This window comes from Asterias amurensis, chromosome 4 (assembly GCF_032118995.1).
Source record: "Asterias amurensis chromosome 4, ASM3211899v1".
Classification (NCBI taxonomy): Eukaryota; Metazoa; Echinodermata; class Asteroidea; order Forcipulatida; family Asteriidae; genus Asterias; species Asterias amurensis.
Genome location: NC_092651.1, coordinates 10965792 through 10988858, shown reverse-complemented (window position 1 = coordinate 10988858; position 23067 = coordinate 10965792). Strand labels below are relative to the sequence as shown.

The window sequence follows — 23067 nt, the reverse complement described above, 5'->3', positions numbered from 1 at the left end:
ACAAAACAATTATTATGTACACGAATTAAAATAATAATTATACAAAAAGTACGTTAAAAATAATAATCTTTAAGAATTTTTTAACAAATAACAATTTCAATACAATTTGGTTTTGTACAAAAATATACTTTTTTTCGAATTAAGTTCTCGTTTTCGCTACGTGCGAGACTTGCACAGTCTATTGTGTTTACTATACGCATTACAGGCAAAGTCTGCCTCGATTGACGTCACGAACAGCGCCCTCTCGGGTCGGGGTCTACTCTTAAATTTGTAAATAACATAAGAACTGATTTTTTAAAACCTTAGTTAACTGTTTATTCACATTCAACTCATCAAAACACATATATTAGTGACAGCAGCTTTATTTTGAAAAAATACCACTTCCAGGTGACTTTAATATGCAGCATTATTCTAACATAGGGTTTTTACACATTTTGCAATTAAAATTTGACAACTTGATGGTTGGGGGGGCTTCATAACATCCCTGTGTTTAGATAATTCTCAGCTTCATTTTAACTGGTCTACATTCCTGCTCTTCAAGAGTGAAAGAAGAAAAAAGAGGGAGGATGTAAAACCACACGAGGAGTGAATTGAATATTATACATTTTTTACCACAAAGATTTATACAAGTTTGATAATGATAAACATTTGACAGTCTGGTGGTTGGTGGGGGCATTATAAATAAATAAACAAAATCATGCAATATAAAATTTCTAATTATTAATTATTATTTATCATGTATTATAATGTGCTTAGTTAATCAATTCTCCACTTCATCCTAAACAGGTCTTTATTTGCATTCCTGCATATCCTGCTCTTCACGAGAAAGAAGAAAAAAGAGATGAGGATGTGGAAACACAAGAGAAGCCAAAAAATAGAGGCATGACTCATCATCCTGCATCCCTGTGAGGCTTTATAAGACTGTTAATGTTGACCCAGGAGCAAGAGATGTAAACTGCTTAGTATACCATGGCCCTGATTATACAGTGGCGACTGCTTAATCAGGCAGAGGGGGGGGGGGGGGTATGCAGATGAATGTGGACCAGTCATTAGACATATTGATTGAAAGGGGCTTGTAGAGAAGATGGAGTAATTTTGAGTACAGATTATTTATTTATTTGTGTTTGTTTTGGAATTTCTGCCACACGCTTTCATCAGAATTCTACATGTAAGCAATATTTCTTTCACATATCTAAAATATTACCCACAAATTATTTTTTGAAATCACTCTTATTTCTTTTCCGTAAAAAATCAACACCAAACAAGCACCACAGTCTTATTTATTAGTTACACACACACAAGCATAAACCAAACTAGAATAAAACTAGAATATCCTATATTACAAAAATATGAAATAAAAGTCATCTTTTTGTAATAAATTTCTGAAAAACTCGAAGCATTAAAAATTGTGTTTTTTTCTATTTTCTTCTTTTTTGTACATCTATTTTGTCTCAAATTCTCTAAACTTTGACAATAATTTATTTTCTAAATTATTTTTGTCAGTGTACATCTTTTAAGCAAGTTTTATACTATACCACCATTTGAGTTTGGATAGACAGGCTTTGGGATACAGTGTTTATCCTACACTTTTGTCTATCCTTGCCGGCTTAAAACAGTTATGCTGTTCTTATCTTTTTAATTTCTATCTTTGTTCTTGCTTTCCTATCCCATCCTGTCCCTACCAGCTTCATTTTGACTTGGTATTTGTTTACGAGCGTGTTTGTTTTGTCAACCGCTTCTTTTTCACTCGTAATGTTAAATTGCTTTATTTTGTATTGATCCTTGGTCACATAAATAATATTGATTTAAAGACACTGGACACTAATGGCAATTACTTAAAATAATTGTAAGCATAAAAACTTACTTAGTAACAAGCAATGAAGAGCTGCTGATAGCATAAACATTGTGAGAAACAGCCAATCCCTCCAAGTAATGTAGTTTTTGAGAAAGAAGTACGTTCTCACTCAAATATTCTGAAATTTTTTAGACATCTGTTTTTTCTATCTTTGTTCTCTTGCAACTTGCATGACCACCTGAGTATAAACAATTTCACAGATATGCTTTTTTGGGATACACCAAGTGAGAGTACTGGTTTTGACAATTACCAAAGGTGTCCTGTGCCTTTAAAGTAATAATGGGACAATTGTCATTGGATGCTGATGACAGCATTGTGTCTCCTTCATAGACCCTGACATTCACTACTAGAATCACCACAGCCTCAATGGTAATATTACACTCATAACTGTTTCACACATTCAGATCCTTGCCACACTTACAGTTCGCTCTCGAGTACAAACCTGAGCCAATTTACACAAAGCAATAACATTCATCGCAAAACAAATTGTCAGTATTACCATAGTGATTTGTATTGGCACATCACACTTTACTTAGCAACTAGGATTGATTCGCAGTTAAGATCAATCTTAGCTCTTTGTGAAATCGGCCACTGATGAAACTTAACAAATCAAAGTCCGCTCTAAATTTAAGCCGAGCGTTTTGTCCTAGAGCAGCTAAATTATGCCTGGCGTGATGAATTGATGACTCATACAGCCGAACAAGCCAAGATACATGATGCAGAGTTTGACATTCATGACGATTCCAGTTCAGTATCTCGAACCATGAATGCAGAATTAGAATTCTACCTCCATGCTCAAACATACCTGTCTGCTGCTGAAGCACACACCACCCAGATGTGGTAAGAGATGCCCAAAACCCACAACAAGACTTTTTGCAAAATAGTCAACCAGTGCTCTCGTCTACAAAACGTGCGGGTGAATAAATTACAATGACACTCAACATTATAGATTTACATTCAGGAGGCCAGAATAAAATCTACCCATGGGGGGAACATTGATGTTGCCAGGGGAATGCTTTTCTCTCCTGAATTGATTGCACTCTTGGGATGAGGAGGCCATCCACCTCAACCCTAACATTCCAAATACTGTGCCCTTAGATGTAATTTGGATTTGACATGTTAACTAAATTGTAACTGAAAATATATCTAAAATAGCTGAGAATTGAAGCAACGTTTCTTTTAATATTAACCTACAATTCCCTCAAAGTAGACCCAAGCAGGTTAACTAAACAGGACAAAGCTTCTAAGTTTTGTTTTTGTAATAAGCAGAGAAGATGATTCAAGCAAAGATATTTAATTGTTTAGCTACAAGTAGACTAAGTCTTGTCAACTGTGGTCAGTCACCCATCTAACCTTGATCCCTGCTGCAACTCCACAATTTCTCACAAGAATAATCAATCATGAGCATTCCACTTGGAAACTGATACTGACATTTCCAGTACATAAATGTAAGCCTATAAATAAGCATCAAAGAAAAGTGATGTTATAAAATGACAGGACTAGTGTCTGAATCCGCTCATGATTTTTCCACTTTGGACTGGACTGGAGCCGCTTTGGCAAAATGTATGCACCTAAACTCCAACTCAAAAGGTTCAAACTTTAAAATAGAATTAGCTGTTGTACACTGCACACCAGACACCAACCAAAATGGTATAAATGTACATTGTACAAAAATAGTTAAAAGCCTGATGATGTTTCGATCCTAGCAGAGTCTTTTTCGAAGGCTAAAATCAAACTTTGTACACAGTAGTAAAATTGGAGATAAGGCTGATAACTATAATCCAGCTTCCCTTTAAATCTTGCAACATAAGACCTCCCTGGTACTTTCACATCATTATCTACTTCAACCCAGACAGTCCTCCAACCGTGTGTCACTGACACACTCCATGACAAACAGCAAATTACACTCAAATACATACAAACATATGTCCTACATGTATATCCACAATGAGAACAATTTTCTGAAAATGGTTTGATGCAAAGTAGTTTATAATTTGTTATTATCAGATAATGCACTACCTTGTGTTAACCACACAATTTTGTTCAATTATTTGACTGTCGTGGATGCACTTTTGTAAAAACAAGATCCAGTATTTGTTCTTACCATGCAAAATTATGATACAGTCATAGCAGTCATAACTCCCCTCCTAAATAGTGCTTGTATCTCCCCTCTAACTTAAGGCGCCTGGACAAACAGAAACATTTTAAGACAGGTTTTTGAACTTAGTTTTTGAATTAGGAAAACAATTTTATGTAGTTCCTTCTAAAGATGTACAAGTGCATTCAGAAGCCACTACCAGAAACACTGGGGCAAACCCCCTTCTCCTGGTGACTAACTGGGTTCTTTATATATTCATTACACAATGCACGAGACCTCTGGCTTATGTCCTTTTTAAAGGTTAAAGCAATAATGGTTAATAGCCTATTGCACAAAACAATAAAGTAAGAAAAAGTGACCAGCTATTAAAATTTAGCAATTTTTACGATAAAAACAGGAAGGACAAAATGTACCCCTACCCACTTCCCATTACGTTTTAGTCTGAAAATTATTTTACTCCAATCAGCAGTGGCTTCTTATTGCTAAAACGGAAGTGGATATTAAATGAGTTTATTATTTATGAATGTGTACATGTACTCTCTAAATTAAGTACATAACACAATTTATTTGACATAATCTATAAACAATGTTGCAGTACCTGCTGCTAAAAATTTAATTAGCATTTGAACTACCTCTAGCCACCGGGCATATATAGCGTGTTGGTCTAGTGGTTAGACAAAATGGTAAAGGTTGCGAATTCAAATCCCACCCCAATACTAGTCATGATTATGAGCTGTTATGTGCACATTGTGGTTAAGACAACATAAACATTCAGTGAGACGCCGGCCCTCGTTTAAGGGTTTTACTGATGTTCATTTTGTTTAAATTGTTTAATTAAACACTTTGAGGTTAAATATTCAGAGTTCATGAGTTCATAATTGATTCAATATTTTGAGCCAACTCAAAATATCACACAAAACAACCAGGCTGTAAATTCTATAGAAATTATGCTGTCTAGAAGGCGATATATAACCATGGTGACAAGGATTTCATAGCAAGGTCCCATGGTTACATTGGGACTACTCATGTGGCTAGCTCAGTGGGCATCCACAGCTGAAATGACAATCTATCTGTACGACAACAATGTATAGCTATGAACTTTGCTATTGTATACATACAGCATATTTTATCCGCTCTGTGGAATAACGACAAATCATCTGTTTGTATGATGATGGAAAGAAACAAAAAAGTAAACTGACCTTCAAACAAGGTTTCACAGTCCCAGACAATGATGGCTTTAAAATTTAAAGCCCTTTAAAAATCATGTACAGATTTCCTCAGGCTTGTAATGTGAGCTTCATTGATTAAGTCCAATTTTGAGGCATCCTTGGTTTCATTACCAACTATTTCTAAAGAAAAAGGACCTTGAGCCTGGGTTCAAAGACCACTATATGAACACAAGTCTAGACCACTTTTTGGTGTGAACTTTACTGAAATAGAGGTGTCACCTACATTGTAAACTTGTGCATATAAAAAAACATCATTGCATCTATGGTTGCGAAGAAGGCGCAGTGTCCATGGTCTAGTGTTTACCCTACACCAACAAATGATATTTAAAAAAAACTGTTCTTTACCCCCAATATAATAATGACATCAGGTAAAGAGGGTCTCCATAGGTCAATTGCAGTTTTAAGATCCACCAATTTTGCCAATACATAAGAGTCCCAAGGAAATGGGGGAAATTGCAATATTTTACGGTTTAAAACAAAACTGTGTTTGATACCCTTGAAGTGCGATGTTTTTCAAAATACAAAAATGCTTGATGATGCCACGTTCCAAGGTAAGAGATTTTTTATCATTCCTAAATTTTGATGATATCCAATCAAAACGGGTAGTAAAAACTACTCTGGGCTAGCAAACACCACTAACAAATTTTGACCTACTTATTTATAAGGCTTAATATACTTCTTCCTTTTTAAATGTGAATAAAAAAATTCTAAAAGGTACGTACTGAGTGTACAGTGCTAACACACATCAGTGTATTGGGAAAAAATAAAAAAACATTGCTATTTTCTAAAAGTGTTCATTATGCTGATGCAACTAATTTCATTTGACCAATAAATTGGTTGTGATCGCTACCATGAATTCATCAGATATAGTTTTGACAATACATGTTTGAAATTTGGGCCACTTAAACTTCTCCAGGGCAGATAAATGCACTATTTACTAGCCGGATGACTACCTGTACATGTACTATCTAAAAAGCTCAAGCGCAAGTCCCATCTAATGTCTTCACAACATGTGGCTTGCACTAGTAATATTGTTAACATATGGCGACCATGCTGCATTCAATTTGACTCTACACCAAAGTTCAAAGTGTGTGTGTTTGGTTATTCTTTACATAATGAGCTGAATGAAATCAATTATCAAGAACACTTTACGACTAACGAAGCTGTTGATTGATATTGGCCACATATTTACTACTTCAACACTGGGTTAATTAAAAACAAATTGATGATTTGAGTTATGTAGTGTGTGCATTGTCCATTGCATGAAATGCAAAAGTTTTAGTGCTTTTCACTTGACTTTGAAACAGCATCATCTGCCAAAGTGAGCTTAAAAAAAATATTTTAAAAACGAAAAAATTACATCGGACATGTAATTTTACTGCTAGGCATACGTAGGCCTACTTTATATCCTTTATTTAGGGATGACACAATATAATTATGCAGGTACAGACACATGTAAGGTTAGTAGATGTACATGCAGGTATGTAAATGTAGAGCTCTCAAAATCAGCAATAATTACTCGTTCATTACTATAAACATTGTTTAACATTTTGTATTTTAAAAAGTGTCGGTTTACAGCTATGAACAAAACAAAAATGCCTTGATAGCCAGTACCAAATATGCTCCGAATTCTTAACCAATGCTTGGCAGTGTAAAACACTGAAAACTTATTGTCTATAGATTTGCAAGGTATAGTCAGGTATAGTTAATATACTGTGTTAGGAATATAAAGCTATTTTGATATTATTAAGTAGACCCACCTTTCTTATCATGACTGCACAGATGATGGTTTAGATACAAATAATGGTTTCATATGCTATTGTCTATTAGATAAATTTTTAAAAACCTGTTCTATTTCATGTATAGTTGATAAACTGTATTTAGGAATATATTTAAAAGCTATTTTGATTTATAATTTAGTGGACCCACCTTCTTATCATGACTAGTACAGATGATGGTTTAGATACAAATAATGGTTTCAAATAGTATTGCCTATAGAGAGATTTGCAAAAAAAACTATTCTATTTAATGTTTAAAATATACTGTTTAGGAATATAAATTTTATTGATATAAGTAGACCCACCTTCTTACTGCACAGATGATGGTATAGATGTAAATAATGGTTTCAAATACTATTGTCTACGGGAAGATTTGCAAACAAACTATTCTGTTTCATGTATAGGCCTAGTTGATTTACTACATTTAGGAAATTATAAAGCTATTTTGATATGTAATAATAAAGCAGACACACCTTCTTATCATGACTGCACAGATGATGGTTTAGTAATCAAATACACTGTTGTCTGTAGATAATATTTCAAAAGAAAATATTCCAATTCATGTATATAGTTGATATACTGTGTGTATGAACATAAAGCTATTTTGATATAATATAATAAAATAGACCCACCTTCTTATCATGACTGCGTGGTTGACTGTTTTTCTGAGAGAGACAGTCAGTGTTTAATGGAGCAGTGATAGAGAATGCCTGCTATGAGGGTGACACACGCATCCTTGCTGCTATAGTGAGTGCAGTATGATGAGATGGGGTTCACGTCAACGATGCAGGGGGAATAATAATGAGGGCTAGTCCATTGTGTCTGGAGGGGGATAGCTTGGTGTATTGGAATGGGATGGGCTTGTGTTTGGATGAGTTAATTGGGGTTAGTCTATTGTGTTAACAGGGGTGGGCTGAATGCACACACAGTCCTGTATAGGGCATGATGAAATTGTATTCTTCTGTCTTTCTTCTGTCTTTTCATTAGTCTATTCAAGTATTGAATCCTGAGAATGCACTGTGTACAACCATGGAATAACATTCAGCATGTTTGCCACACTGCTTCATTAAGTATGATTTGATTAAATTAATAAGAGCTGTGCACGTTTCAGCAAGCAGTTTTATGTCTGATGTCATCAACAGTGAGCATTTATGAAAATGTAGTCATATTTCTTGTAAAAAAATACGTGTTGGTAGCTTGACTCCCACTAAAATCTTCTCTAAAAAACTGACTATAATTTTAAAATGATCTAAGAACCTTAATGTGTATGTTCATATAATAATAATAAGAAGAAGAAGAAGAACAGGAGAGGATGTTTATGGTGACCGATCAAAGTCTCCTGTGGTTTTGTTCTGCATATAGCCTGGTTCATACATGTACTTCATGCTAATGCTAAAGCGAATGCGATAAGAAATTTTACGCAACAAATTTGAAATGAATAACTCGCGTCAGTTGACTTGTGCTAAACTCCTACGAAAAATTTGTTGCCAAAACGGCCCAGTTTTACGTCAACAAATTTGTATAGCATTTAAGCATTCGCAGGAAGTATGAACCTCGCTTAACTTGGAGTACACAGCACTCCTACAGGGTGATGGAAAGTTTTTAATTAGTTGGGCATAGCATATAGTCAAATTTTAAATTATCCACTTCTTGGAATGTTTACATAGCTGAATTTAGAAATAACCCACAGGACATTCGATGAACTGGTTTTATCAACAATGGCATAAACATAACAAAAGGCTGAACGGGAAATCTCTCCTTAATCCAAAACAAACAAATGGTAAAATGATAAAGACATTTTTATGATTTGATTTTTTAATAATGTATAGGACTACATGCCTACATGTACAAATCCTCAGCTCATAGCAACCATGTCAAAACAACCCACCAATTGCTGGGCCACAAAAGATGAAGTCACTATCCAAAATCCAATTAATTTCTGAGACTGGTTTTCTCAAGGACCCAAGTGTCAGGACTGGGATTTAACCCCCTCACTTTGCTTCTGATATTACCAAAGCGTTGGTCCATTGAACTAGACCACCCATCAGCCAAGAAAACACGCCACATAAATATTTAATCTAACCAATTTTGATGAGCTTGACAAGATTGTAAAGAATGCTTTGAAAGAGTTCAATCTTCTGACAAACTTAAATGACATCCATGTTGATTCTCCATAATCTAAATCTTTTATACCAAAACTGCTAATCATTCAAGCACATACTTCATAACATGTCATTATGATTCTTTTGTATCTTGATTGCCCGGTTACAGTCAATATAGTTCATCTCCACGGTCAGTATAATCAATTTGTGTAATTGCCAGGCTATACAAAAGATATCCATATGCTATTCAGAATAATTTTTCAGCTAGTATGACAGAAAAAAATTGAGATGTACACACTTTTTTTTTTTTAAATTAGTGCTCCCCGCACCTCTTCTTCTGTTTTTAAACTAGCAGTGTTATGTTCCCAAAGACGGTGCCCTGCATGGCTCCTAGCAAAGACCGACAAAAACTGCAATGTGAAAACAACACTGAAGACCCCAGTGCCACAGAAAACCAGCACAAAACCTGTCAGTGTTGTGATCTAAACTACATGACATCACAGCCTGGATGAAGGTTGCTTATCTTTGTTGCTAAATGCATCTTCCATTGTCTTGTTTGGATCGCTCTGTACTGTGATGTCACAAAGCTTTTCCTGAAATTCAGCATTTTTGCCCAGTGTAACATTTGATCAAAGTCTTAGGTATGTTTTTTTCACAAGAAAGTATAATTAGCTGTTGCAAAGTGCTTACCAAAAAAAATGAACCTAATGACTTGATGTTTCAACCCCAGCATTGTCTTTCTCAAAAGCTTTGCATTTGGAAACAATTATTATTGAATCGTAACTTTGGTCGTACCCTAACACCGATACGTGTTAGCACTGTAAACTCAGTACTTTCCCGAGTTCTGGGGAAAAAAAATCACAGGCATATAACACGGGTGGGATTCGAACCCACGACCTTTGCAATTCTAGAGCAGTGTCATACCAACTAGAGCACCGAGATTGCCCGGTAGAAAGAGATTGCCCGATAAAAAGGCAGCTAGAATAGAATGCTATATTTTAGCAGCGGGTACCTAACCACAGTGATTTAATAGAAGTTACCTTCTATTAAATATATTGAGTTTCACTCAATTATACAATCATTACACACTCATTTACCTTTCTGTTATACAAGCAAAGTACTATTAATTTCATTGAAGTGGATCTTTAACCACTTGATGCCAATGCCTTAGGTCACTTTCAGAATACATCCCTGAGTGAGATGTTGACAAGAGAACCAGACACCAAATCTATACCAATTAGCACGCCTTCCAGCATTGATTTTCTCCACAAGAGAAACTTCATGCCCCAGAAAAGTTGCTCATAAACAAAAAACAAAGAGATTGAAAAACAAAGGTTTGAGAAATGTCAAATCAAAACAAATTTCTAAATGTACTTCTGAGACGTTACAGAAATTCAATTTATATCTCGGTCTTGAGATGTATGGGTCATGTCAAATGCCACAGGAGACAAGTGGAGGTTGACAATAATAAAAGCAGAGTAGGAATTCATTTCCCGCAAGAATTCAGAAATGTTTTAACAATTCCCAGTAGAGTATTGTATTCAATCACTGCAGATGTTCACCAGCACTCAGTTAGGGTTAGATCGAAAACCCTTTCTTTCACATGTTATTCAGTACCTCAATGCTTCAGCCCCTTCATATCTCATTGACTTACTGTCAACCAAAGAACCTGTCAGAAATCTGCGTTACTGTTCAGACACTTCACTTTTTCACATTCAAAGAACTAAACACAGTTGGGGGGATTGTGCCTTTTCTATGGCAGCACCAAGGATGTGGAATCATATTATTACATTGTACTTCATTAGCAAATTAGCAAACTTTGCTTAAATCTCATCTTTTTTCAAAAGCCTACTGTATGGCGCTACGAGCAACGACTGTTAAATTTCACGATTGATTGATTAGGTTATTTAGGAATGCAAGAGCTCTCACAAGCCATGGTGAGATGCAAAGCTGTTTGTCCTGTAAGCTGTGTTGTGTAATGCACGTAAAAGAACCCAGTGTTTCTGGTTTGATTAGCAGCATATTGTGCCACAGCACCTTGTAAACCATTACATGGTGCTACGTAAAAGGATAGTAGGTCTCATAACTCAAAGGTAGTCCCACATGCCTTGGTAAAAAATGCTGCTAGTTAAAGCACCTTGAGCGTTAACTTGCAAATCGACAAACCTTGTTTTGCCAATTTATATCAATTTTAGTCCACCTGTCATTGACAAATTACTTTTGGAATGTCACTGTCACACCCTCCTACATTCCCTGATAACTACCCCCCCCCCATGCAGAAACTTATACTTTATGCTTAGCTATTTTATTTTATTTTCGTAGGAAGGAAAGATGTTTAATAAGTGCCGACATTGTAAGGCAATCTGGGACAGCCCAACGAGCCTGAGTAAACATCGCGTAGGGGGACAGAGGATGAAGACATGATGTCCATTCAAATCCAACACATTCTCAGATTCCTGACGAATATGACAAACATATTTTGCAGCCTGTTATTATTCAATCCAATTGCGACTCATTTTACACTTCATTAGCGAATAAACCACGCATGTTTGCGCTTTGTAGGCCGACATGACACACGTTCTACAATCTTATCGGCTGTGTAAATATGATGGAGAGAAAATGTTCCACGATTTGAGAAGCAAAAGAAAATCCACACAGATAGGACTCAAGGGATTCATCACTAATGGCAAGCCCCTTCAGGGCCTATGAATCATTTTCAATGAATGAATTAACATTATTTATTTGTTTTGTAAAAGTGGGGGTTTTTTCCTGACCAATATCAAGTATTTGGTATCCTGTTCGATTGATGATACAAAAGTACATTGTGTGAGATTTGTAAGAGAAAGTATGGTGAACTGAATGGATCAAATTGAAGTGAATCAACTAAGGTTTTATGCTAATAATTGTTTTGAGTAACTACCAATAGTGTCCAATGCCTTTAAGAAGATAATACTTTATGTTAACATTTTAAAATTGGATTTGTACATTTTTATTACGCACATATTTTAAAATTGGAAAAACTTTGAAAGAGCAAACTTTCTTGCTCAAGAAATCCCAGGTGTTTTGGGGTTGGGTTTTTTTGTGTGGGGGGTATGTTCATGTGGACCTATTTAAGAAAGAAGTTAGGTCCATTTTAAATGGAAATCTAATCCCAAATAGTATAACAACCTCAAATACAAAGTTCTTTGTGTTGTTTATAAATTAATGTTATCCCAGGTTCAAAAACTACACATTGTATTTGCTCCCATCCCTACTTGTCCTAGTTGTTTATGGCAGTTATGGAAAATGTCACTCTGATATATTTAGGACTCCTCGACCTTCCCCTTGACTTTGGAACTCAACCTTTTCAACCCCAATGTCCCGGCAGATTTACTTTGTTTATTTTAAATATCAAACTTTAACAGATCTAGAGTGTTTATTACAAATTTGTATTTATTCACCAACAAATTGCAGTGGTGGTGACAGATATACGATTGTAAGCTGGTTTCATGAGCTCAACAGTCTAGTCAGCTTGGACAACATGTTGGTCCGCAAAAAAAACAGACAGTTCTTTTCTGAACTATGAAGTTCTGAGAAGTCTCCTGAATTCCATAAATCTACTACCCCCCCCCCAATACTTCTCAAAAGGACATGATCTACCTAGCAAGTAAATGAAGATACACACATGGTGTTACCCCGAACCAAATAAATATTGATACCTCATCATGCTATGCCTTAAATCAAATATGTGTTGGGCCAAGCTAACTAAAAATACAAGTTAATCATCCTCGTTGCCATCTTCCTTGAGAGCCACATCCTTTCCTTTAAAAATTTATATTCTTATATAATTTTGTCCCCCAAACTACTAATTTTGTTGTGTATTTCCTCTACATTCCTTCGGCATTTGATTTCATTACCCGTATTATTTTAAGGCTTCAAAGTTCTACAGAGCCAGCAACATAATTTGTATCTCTGCCAACAGCCTTCAGAGTCAATCCTAAAAATATACATCTCTGCTTTGAACTCCTAGTTGACCATTAAATGAACCAAAGAGGACAAGATAAGCATATAGCCATCCAATCCATCGCAAGTCACTTCAGACGTTCATTAAAGCTATGTAAATAACATACTCCTGAACCAATACTCCAAGAGCACTAGCTCAGCATAAAGGTTGCCGACAAATGAAAGCCGGCCGGCAGAGCCAGACTTGATGACAATCTGTTGACTTTGTGCACACAACTTTAGCAGGATTTTCTTTTTATACAAAAGTTTATTACGGACATGATATTTGTTCATTGGGAAAAAGTAGGACAACAATTTCGAGTAAAAGGCCAGGCCTTACTTGTTCATGTGGTATATAGGCTTTAATAGACTTATCAGGCTATTTAATCACAATTTTCCAGAGGAAACTAGAAATTCTTGAAGCAAGAAACACAGTGCTCGAAAACCAGATTTAAGAAGAAAACAAAAGCAGACCAACAACCCCTCTCTATTAATACTTCTCTAGAAGAAAATCTATGCAAACTAATAATAATATAACATTTGTATAGTGCTACATATCTACTTAACAAGTAGGGTCTCATGAACAAAGGCACAACAAAAAGGAACATTTAACAGAAAAACAAAACGTATAAATTAAACTGTTCCATTGTAGGTAATTGCCAGGAGGTGGGTTTTAAGGGAGTTTAGGGTAGAATCAGAGCGAATGTTGCGAGAAAGGCAGTTCCAATGGAAGGGGAAGCAGTATGGAAAGATCTGTCTCCCAAGAGCGATAAGATCTTGGTGCAGTCAAAAAATGTTTACTTACTCAACGAAGACCAGCTCGACTGGAGTTATAAGGCTGGATGAGTTCAGATAAATATGAGGGTGCAATGTATGTCTAAGCGTGGTTTAACTAACAGATTCAATTAAAACACACATTACCTTTCAGCAGAGTAGAAAAATGGCCTCATCTCATCTCATCTGAAACTTCAAACCTAGCATCATTGAAGCAGGGGATTATCAAATCATACCAGAAGATCTGGCAGGAAAAAGAAATAGGATTATTGCTTATGGGGTGAATACACTAATGTTACAGTGTATGCTCTGTATGTCGCATCCCCTTCAGGTGATCCCTCTGCTCCCCCTCCTAGGTTGAATCGAGGTGAACTTGTCTACGGTACTGAAATGTAGACTTGAATGTGATCCCTGGCTATACAGCAGTTACGGGTTGAATAGCTTCTGACTTGCACCCCCATACAAAGTAATTGCCAAAAATAGGGTGACTGTTAACATTAGGGCTCATATATCTCAGTTGGTAGAGCACCCGCACATGAATCCAGAGGTCACAGGTTCAAGTTCAGTTTATTAAAACGATAATTCTTCATTCAAACAGGGAACAAAAAGTGGCTGACTGCATCATTTGTACAGGCAGGCTAGCTCTTTTACTTGGTTTCATTCATCCCCATAAAAATAAATAGTATTAAATGTGTTTGTATTTTATTATCTGATAACTAGGAGAACCAATTGCGGTGTTACTTCACAGGTTACTTTTAAGACACACAGTGGCATGGTTGGGCCTAACAGTTTTGTGCATTGGACTCAAGTTCTAATGGCTGAGTCAACAGGGTAAATTCTGCTTAGCAATTCTGAACTCATTCAGCCTTATAACTCCAGTCGAGATGGCATAACATGTACGTACATGAGGAATAAAATAAACAGTATACTAACTGGGGTAATAATGTTCAAAGTGCCATGATCATTTCTTTGGAATTGTGCTATATAAGAGTTGGTATTATTAGTATTATGTGTCTGGAACATAAAAGTAAAACTTAAGTGAACAAGTAACATCCCTTTAATTCCATCCAGAATTTTAAGTATGAAATACTCATGGGTTAATTGCTTCTGGCAATTTGTGCTGATAGATGTAATGATAGCTGGCTGAAATTGACTTTGACACCTTGGTGTGTCTGTGCTTAGTGTCATGAGGCCTTACCAGACTCCCTAGGATTTAGCTTTCATTTTTCGATCATCAGAGGTGAGGAGGGTATTTTAAAGACAATCAGAAGGGGATGGCTTAATTTTATTTACATTCTTACTGGCTGCCTTGCTCAAGGACACAAATAATGTGACTGAAATGGCCAGGATCTGAACCCTTTTGGGGGCATTTGAAAGCACACAAGTTTGTGCTACACTACAAGGGTGTTTTTTCTTTCATTACTCTCTTGACTTGAGCAATTTAGCCCAAATTTTCACAGATATGTTATTTTTGCACTATGTTGGGATACACCAAGTTAGAATACTAGTTTTTGACAATTGCAAAAGGTATCCAGTGCCTTTAAAACTCAAGTCACATGGAACATATTGGACAGCACTTGCAAGTTACTCTTTAGCACACTTGAGATACATGGATATATGGTAATCAATGGAAGGGCCTGACTTTCCAACCGAGTCCAGAAATGCTGCAATCTCATTTTCCAAATTTTGTTAAGGCCCTACTCTTTTATTTGTGGGACTGCTGGCAACATTACTGGATTAAAAGACTAGCAAGTGAGATGAGGCAGAGAAGGGAAGATGAACTGAAGTATGTATGCGGATAAATTGATTAAACAGATGGAGGAGCAATTGATTTAAGAATGCGGAAGGCTACCAGTTTGGGATTTGATGATTACATTAAATGGGAAGGCCTCTCTGAGGAGTTTACAGTAAGGAATAGATGTGCATACAAAAACACTGCAAGGAGGATCGTATGTGATTTAAGGAAAAACTAATAATAATAGTAATCGTTTTTTAAATCGCGCTTTGAACACCCCAAGGACATCTCAAAGCACTTCCAACATTATAACCTCAGGTCACTGGGTCATTATGATTTCATTCATTACCTCAGTTCCCTGGGGAGTCTACTGCCTGTGCAAATATGTGCTAAGAAGCTAAATCAATCACAGGTACCCATTTACCCCTCGGTGGAGAGAAGCAATTATAGTTAAGTGTCTTGCTCAGGGACACAAGTGTCCTGACCCGACCGGGACTCGAACCCACACTGCTGAACAGCTCGAGTTTGGTGCTCGTTTGACCACAACACCCCATACAAGCAAAAAATAGCAAGCATCAAATTCTATGATTTTTAGAGAAAGGCTACTTTGTTTTTGAATGTAGCATAATTTTGTGTAAGGACACCAGCAAGGCTATGAGCTACATGTATAGGACACAAGGCCAACTTGCATCCTTAAAAGGGCAGCAAGGTCATAAGAAAAAAATCATGAAACAATCTCTGTTCAGTCTCTAAACAAGTTCATCTGGATTGTTGGTAATCTTGGATTATGATCAAGTTTCTTTTTCCAAATCAAAGAACAAAAACACCCCAACCAAACCAAACAACTATAACTGTACCCTGTTTTATAGAGATCCAAATATATGGCTAGTTTGTACTTAAAGAGTACAGAGTGCAATCAGACATGATATTCTCTCTACCTTATAATCTGATTTCCCATTTTGTTTTTGCCCTTGGAAAAAAATGAGTTTTGTGAGAATGGCCATGACCACATTATTCTTGGATCCTAAAACATATCTCATAATCCAATATCTGTGTTCAGATTCTGGCAGTTACTTTAATGAGGCAGGACAGTCGCATATTACTTTCGCTTTTGTCAATAAAGTTGTTTAACCTCTACTCCCTAGGGTTGTTTATTGAGACCTGCCCTCACCTTAAAGGCGTTGGACACTATTGGCAGTTACTAAAAATAATTTTTAACATAAAAACTTACTTGGTAACAAGCAATGGAGAGCTGTTGATGGTTTAAAACATTTCAAACATTGCAAGAAACTGCTCCAATTGAAGTAACAGAGTTTTTTTAAAAGGGGTTATTTCTCACATGTTAGAAGGCTTGAGGCTTGAAGTCTTAACTAGGATGCATCTGAAAGCACACAAATTTGTGCAACAACAGTGTTTTGTCTTTCATTATTCTCTTGCAACTTATGACCAATTGAGCCTGAACTTTCATAGATTTGTTATTATAGATTTGTTATTATGTATACACAATATGTTGGGATACACCCATAGAGCTATATAATACACCAGAGCTTGAACAACATCAAACACTGCGTCCAGCCTTTAGCTGCAGTAGCAATCACATTTCATGTCAACAATCAACTCCATTCGCAAGGATTGAACGTGATTGAGTTAGTTAATCTATCCCTACACAGTCTACAGTTCCAATAACTATATAGTCCACTTAATCTGTGATGGGAGTGAGAGGTAATTGTTGACAAGCCAAATGTCAGAAGGTTGCTGATAAAAAGTACAGAGTGTTTTCTGCTATCTTATTCTAGCTGCTATAAAAACCCACAGCCCAACCCAGTGATCTCTCTTTTAGCAATTACAGCCAAGTCTTGTCATTAATACCAGTCTGTGCTTATTATGGAATTTTGACATTGGCAGTCATGACCATCCGCTCAGAGGGTAAGCGGCAAAATTTTAAGCTCCCTGTGTAAGCAAAGAATTGCTTAGTGACTTAAAGTAAAGTATGCATATGCAAGAGAAATACCCTTGCAGTCATAATCCATGATTTACCAACAATCCAATTGAACTACTTTAATAAATTACCAACAAAAATGATTAGAGATCAACTTACCCTCAAGACTCTCCAATCTTGAATTCTGATCCGATAGCCTCTTAACTCTATTCTATAGGGTATTCTTATTCCAAGCTTGGCTGTGCAGACACAAGTCTCAAGTACATAACATCTGCTCACCTCCCTGGTTCACTATGTAGACTGCGGTCCAAGGCCCATGCTCATTCCCTGGACATCTGAACTATACCACACCAGGCCTGCTGTGTAGAGAGGGTAGAGTGTTTCACATCACATTGAGTATTAACACTTTGGTCAGTGTGACCATGGATTGACCCACAGTAATGTGAACTGCTACTGTCTGGTGATGTAATGTAAGAATATGTGTTAATGTGCCCTACTATCCTGGTACATTTGTACATTATAAACTTGCTGCCTAAAGCATCTTGCCTTGAGCTTAGAGGTCTACACGTGTGTGTGGAGTCAGTATCCGCTTTGCACTGATACATGTACAGAGATAAAAAATATGTACAATTACTTCCTGCAGAACCATCAGATAGTGTTGTGCACTGTGGTACTTACCACATTAATTATGGCTCTGAGTTGGTGCTTAAAGGGCCCAATTTCATGGCTCTGCTTACTGTAAACAAAGAATCGACGCTTACGGAAGCAGGGAATTCTGTGCTTACATGTACATCAACATGCCTACTAGACTTTCATTGCTTACACAGATACGCGCAAGAAATTTCTTCTGCAACATTGGAGAGCTAAGAAAATTTAACATGAAGGCTTCAGTTTTTTTTTTTTTTTGGGGGGGGGGAAAGATGCAGGGGGGGGTGCCACTCAAGACAAGTTTCTGGAGATTCAGAGCATAATATCTACAGTCACATCAAAAACACCCATCAATGACATCACAAAATTGTGCCCCCACACACCTTAAAGGAACACGTTGCCTTGGATCGGACGAGTTGGTCTATGAAAAGCGTTTGAAACCGTTAGTTATGAAATGCATATGGTTAGAAAGATGTTTTAAAAGTAGAATATAATGATCCACACAAGTATCACTCAAAATTGCACGGTTTTCATTTTACGTCGCGAACTAACACGGTCGGCCATTTATGGGAGTCAAAGTTTTGACTCCCATAAATGGCCGACCGTGTTTGTCGACGAGGTAAAACGAAAACCACGCAATTTCGAGGCATATTTGTGTAGATCATTGTATTCTACTTTTACAACATCTTTCTAACCATATCGATTTTATAACAAACGGTTACAGGACGCTTTTCAAAGACCAACTCGACCGATCCAAGGCAACGTGTTCCTTTGACGAAAAGAAAAGTTCCTGGAAATTCTGAGCACAATATCTACAGTAACATCAAAAACATCCTACAGTGATATCACATATCAGCAAACAAAGATAAACATTTCTAAAGTAAAATATTTATGGCCACTAATGCCCAACACTACATGTACAGGGACTTGGGAGGACCAAGTTGGAAAAAATAGGCAACAAAAAAAATAAAGTTATGTTAAAAACTTATATCAGTATAACTCACATGGTTATGAAGCGTCTCAGTTGACTGAGACAATGAGAAACAGACGGTAAACGGTAAAATACAAAGAAACCATAATAAAAGTGGAGAAATAGTCCATGTTGAATGCGTGCTTTCATATCCCACAATAGACATGCGATCAGTCTTTTATACTTTAATCTGTGTACTAACTCCTAAAGGCCACTCTAACACGAGTATCAACAAATCACAGGAAAGGCTGGTTTTCCTATTTGCTAATGTTATCAACTGATGCTACTCTACTCATGATGAGCCGTTATCGGAAACCATAACCAAGTTGGTTGTGTGACCATCAAGGGCTTTCGGAGTGTTTGTTTTGTAGTGTAAGGCCAGACATGTTATATTTGCAATATAGATTAATTTATATAAGCCCAACACATTGATCCTTGTCATTTGATTGGTGGAACATGCATCACATGTCATTTGCCATGTATCTGTCTGCCGCAATGCGTGCCATTTAAAAATGTAGGAGTCCTATACATATGTAGGTTGATGGGACGCAGCGATTCTTCGCAGTGGTGCTTCAAAAACAACAGTCACCGCCCATTCGTCCCATCCAAACGAAACAAGGTCTTGTCCTGGTAGACGAGTTGTCCTGTTGTTTTGAGGGTCACCCTAGGGTTTGGGTATTTTTTTAGGACATAAACGTCCACAGATTAACTTAAAATTTACACAGTTTGTAGATAATGATGCTAGAAAGTTTCCCTTAAAATACTACTTGCTGAGGTGCTTTTTCACGAACAATTTCACGAATAATTATTTTAGCATGTACAACAGATTTACGCGACTCTCCAGAAAATGTGACTTTCACCTTCATTCTCAAAAGCTTGACAACTAATAATGAGGCTGCAACTTCTACAGATATTTTATATGAAATACATCTTCATTCACAGTGAATAGAGTATTTCATGGCCAAAAACCTTATCTACAAAAGGCATCAAACCCCTTGAAAGAATTTTCATAACTTGGGGTGGACGCGTTTCCGTGTCAATTTTTTTTTTCTTTTGAAAAAAAAGTTCAAATGACAAGAGTCAATAGTAAAATAAATATTGAATGCATTTTGTTTGTGCATTGTCGCAGAATACCTCGGTGAAATCTAGCTATCCCATTTCACCCGGCCTTGCCCTTGAAAAAATGGAACAGTCAAAATTTCACCTCGTGGTGACAATGCACTCTCATGCATCTGATATTTGTACAATATTAAAACAACTTTTTCAGTTTTGATATAAAGAATTGGGTGCTTTCCAACATTGAAACTAGCTTATGTCTACATTTCCTGTGTTACATGTAGATGTCCTTGAGCTAACTGCCCTTTCAGGTATTGTCAAAACTATCAAGCATTGACCTGGGACATTTCCTTTAGTTTTATCATGGAGGATTTTGTTCCTCCATGGTTTTATACAGACACTGGCAATGCTGTATAACAAATTAGCTTCCCAGTAATAGCAAATGCTAAAACCTAAATATTCAAAAATACTTTAAAAATAAGTCTCTCGGCCTTTTGAAAACAAATTGAGTTTTTCTCACTCAGGTTAAAATACTTCAAGCATGAAGCCTTATTTAGACATCTGAAAGTCTGTGCAAAACGGGAGTTTTTTCCTTCATCTGTTCATTATTCTCTTGCAACTTCGATGGCCTATTGAGTAAAAATTTGTAAAAAAAAATGGTCTTTGACAATTACCAAAGGTGTCCAGTGCCTTTAAGGGAGAATGCTTATGTGAGTTCACAGTTTTTTTCATGAGGTCTGAGGGTTACTCATCAAAATTTAACTTAATTCTTCAATGTTTCAAGAATAAAGGAATGTGATTTATGTACAAGTACTTTGCTGAAATCTTTTAGACACAGATAAGCACATACAAACTTCAGGTAAATTGCAAAAGTAAAACAATAAAGATGTTTATTATTATTTTTATTTTATATCCCGACAATTCAATCATTATTGAAGATAATATAAATCATTCTCACCTTTTCAATAAGTTTTCCATCTGTGGCAGCATTGATGTACACTAAGAATAATAACAAAGTAAAAAACAAATAATCAAGATACAATGTATGTGGGATTTGAGACAAATAATAAAATTCCTGTCAGAATTATACTGCGATACATGTTTTAATAAACCATTTTTGAATTAAATTGAATAGAGTATAATTACCTGGAAAAAAATGTATTTTAGCAATTTCAAAAAGTAAATATTCACCTTTCAAGAAAGGTTTTCTTCAGCAGCTTTCAAACCATCCCACTACAATAACACTTCAGAGTAGAAAATCCAGTCAGCCACAGTTCCCTTCTTTCCTGCAGTGGACATCAAACTGGAACGGATTTCAGTTTAATAACCTACCGTAGAAAACTAACACCAGACCAAAATAGGATAAACTTCATTAAAACTTCAAAGCAAAATCTCCAGACATAAAGTCAATATTTACTACACTCTCCTAACATGATTGAATCTGCCCATATTTTTTCCTATTGAATAAAATGAAAAGAAGTAAAGAGCCCCCTCACTGAGCAAGCTTTCGTTATCCCAGAACAAAGTTTTTTTCCTAACAAACGTTCAACATCCAACTAATCCGACAACAATCAGGATGTCAGCTTTTAAAAGGATAATAAACACGTTAAAGTAAATACTATATTTTCAAGGTGAATGGTATTTCCTGAAATCCCGCTCTGATAAGCTGTAAAAACCTAATGATAAGCCGGCTGTAGCTTTGAACATGTTTGCTTAGGTCCCCAAGGGGCATTTTGTATTTTTAGACTCAACAATTTAAAGTAGTAGAACTGCTGAAATGGAAAATTGGTTCACAAAAGCTAAACTGAGATTTTTTGCGTCAGCTTTTCCATACCATTTCCCCCCTGGCAAAAACTGCCAACCAGGATCTAAATGGAACAAAACTTTATTCCGTCTTGTTAACACTTTTGTATTTACAAGTTCACCCCAAACAAGGCTAAAAAGCCACTCTTGGTAAGGGGCTAGAAGCAGAAAACATTTGTTATGATCTAAAGGTAGGAATTGATATTCCTCTTAAAACAGCCTAGGTTGCAGGATGGTGGAAAACATGCACCAGTTGTTTTCCATATTCTCCATAAATGTCACTGACCTTAAAGGGACACACCGGCTCACCGTTTACGCAATTTAGGGATGTAGAATCATAAATAATGTTTTTATAGATGGTTGCTGTAAAAAAAAAAGAGAGTTGAAGGTCACGTGATTGTTTGTACCACTTTTTGGTTAGAACAATCACACGACCTGCGTTTTTGTCTTAAAATGCTCAAAAACGGCTAAATTTGATGATTTTTTTTAAGGACTGTTCTTCTTCATTCCTGGAAGACCGTTGAAGTCATATCTTAGTCTATTTTGTAGCCCAAATAGCCCAATTCGGCCGGTGTGTCCCTTTAACATAAGATTTTCACACAAACAGCTCTGCAGAGAGATATAATGGTTTGCATTCATATAGTTAAAAAAGTATTTCCGATTCACATTTCAAATTGCCATAACAGAGTCTGTTATCTTCACTTTTCTTCCCTTTTACCCATTCATACACCATTTATTGTAGTGTTAAATTGATCATATGGACACATTAAATGTTCACTCGTTCAATGTTTTTAAACAGGTCACTCGATGACCCTCAAGCATGTCAAGTGATCTGTTCCCATTCTGTAAATTGTGTGGCTTTTTTCTTCTTTTCGTTTTACAACTAGTTTCCTTTAGAGATTTAAACCGTTTGCTAGTGACTGGTCAGCATATGAAACAGTTACTTTGACATGGAGGGCTGTGGTGGGTGTGATTAGATATTGTGAGGTAAGATTATCAGCAACATTAACAGAGTTTCATGTAAAATGGAAACAATAACAGTGTTTACATGTAGTTCTTCCACCTTTCAAGTTGAACTTCAAATGCCTTAATGCAGTGG

The 23067-nt window shown here is 36.3% G+C and overlaps 1 protein-coding gene across 5 annotated transcripts in view; it reads right to left on the bottom strand.

Moving 5' to 3' along the window:
* The window catches only part of LOC139935771 (tripartite motif-containing protein 2-like), a 33214-nt gene extending 11217 nt beyond the window's left edge, over positions 1-21997 (bottom strand). Inside the window, exons 1-4 of one of the 5 annotated variants that reach the window (XM_071930345.1) lie at positions 21357-21997; positions 21124-21164; positions 17651-17850; positions 13965-14061 (exon numbers count right to left, since the gene is read on the bottom strand). The gene's annotated coding sequence lies outside the window, so the exon portion shown is untranslated. Of the gene's footprint in view, positions 1-7433; positions 7451-7592; positions 7707-13964; positions 14062-17650; positions 17851-19143; positions 19282-21123; positions 21165-21356 lie in introns of those variants that run through there. The other 4 variants (XM_071930348.1, XM_071930346.1, XM_071930347.1 and 1 more) reach the window with 4 other exon arrangements.
* Between the last annotated feature and the right edge of the window lie 1070 nt (positions 21998-23067).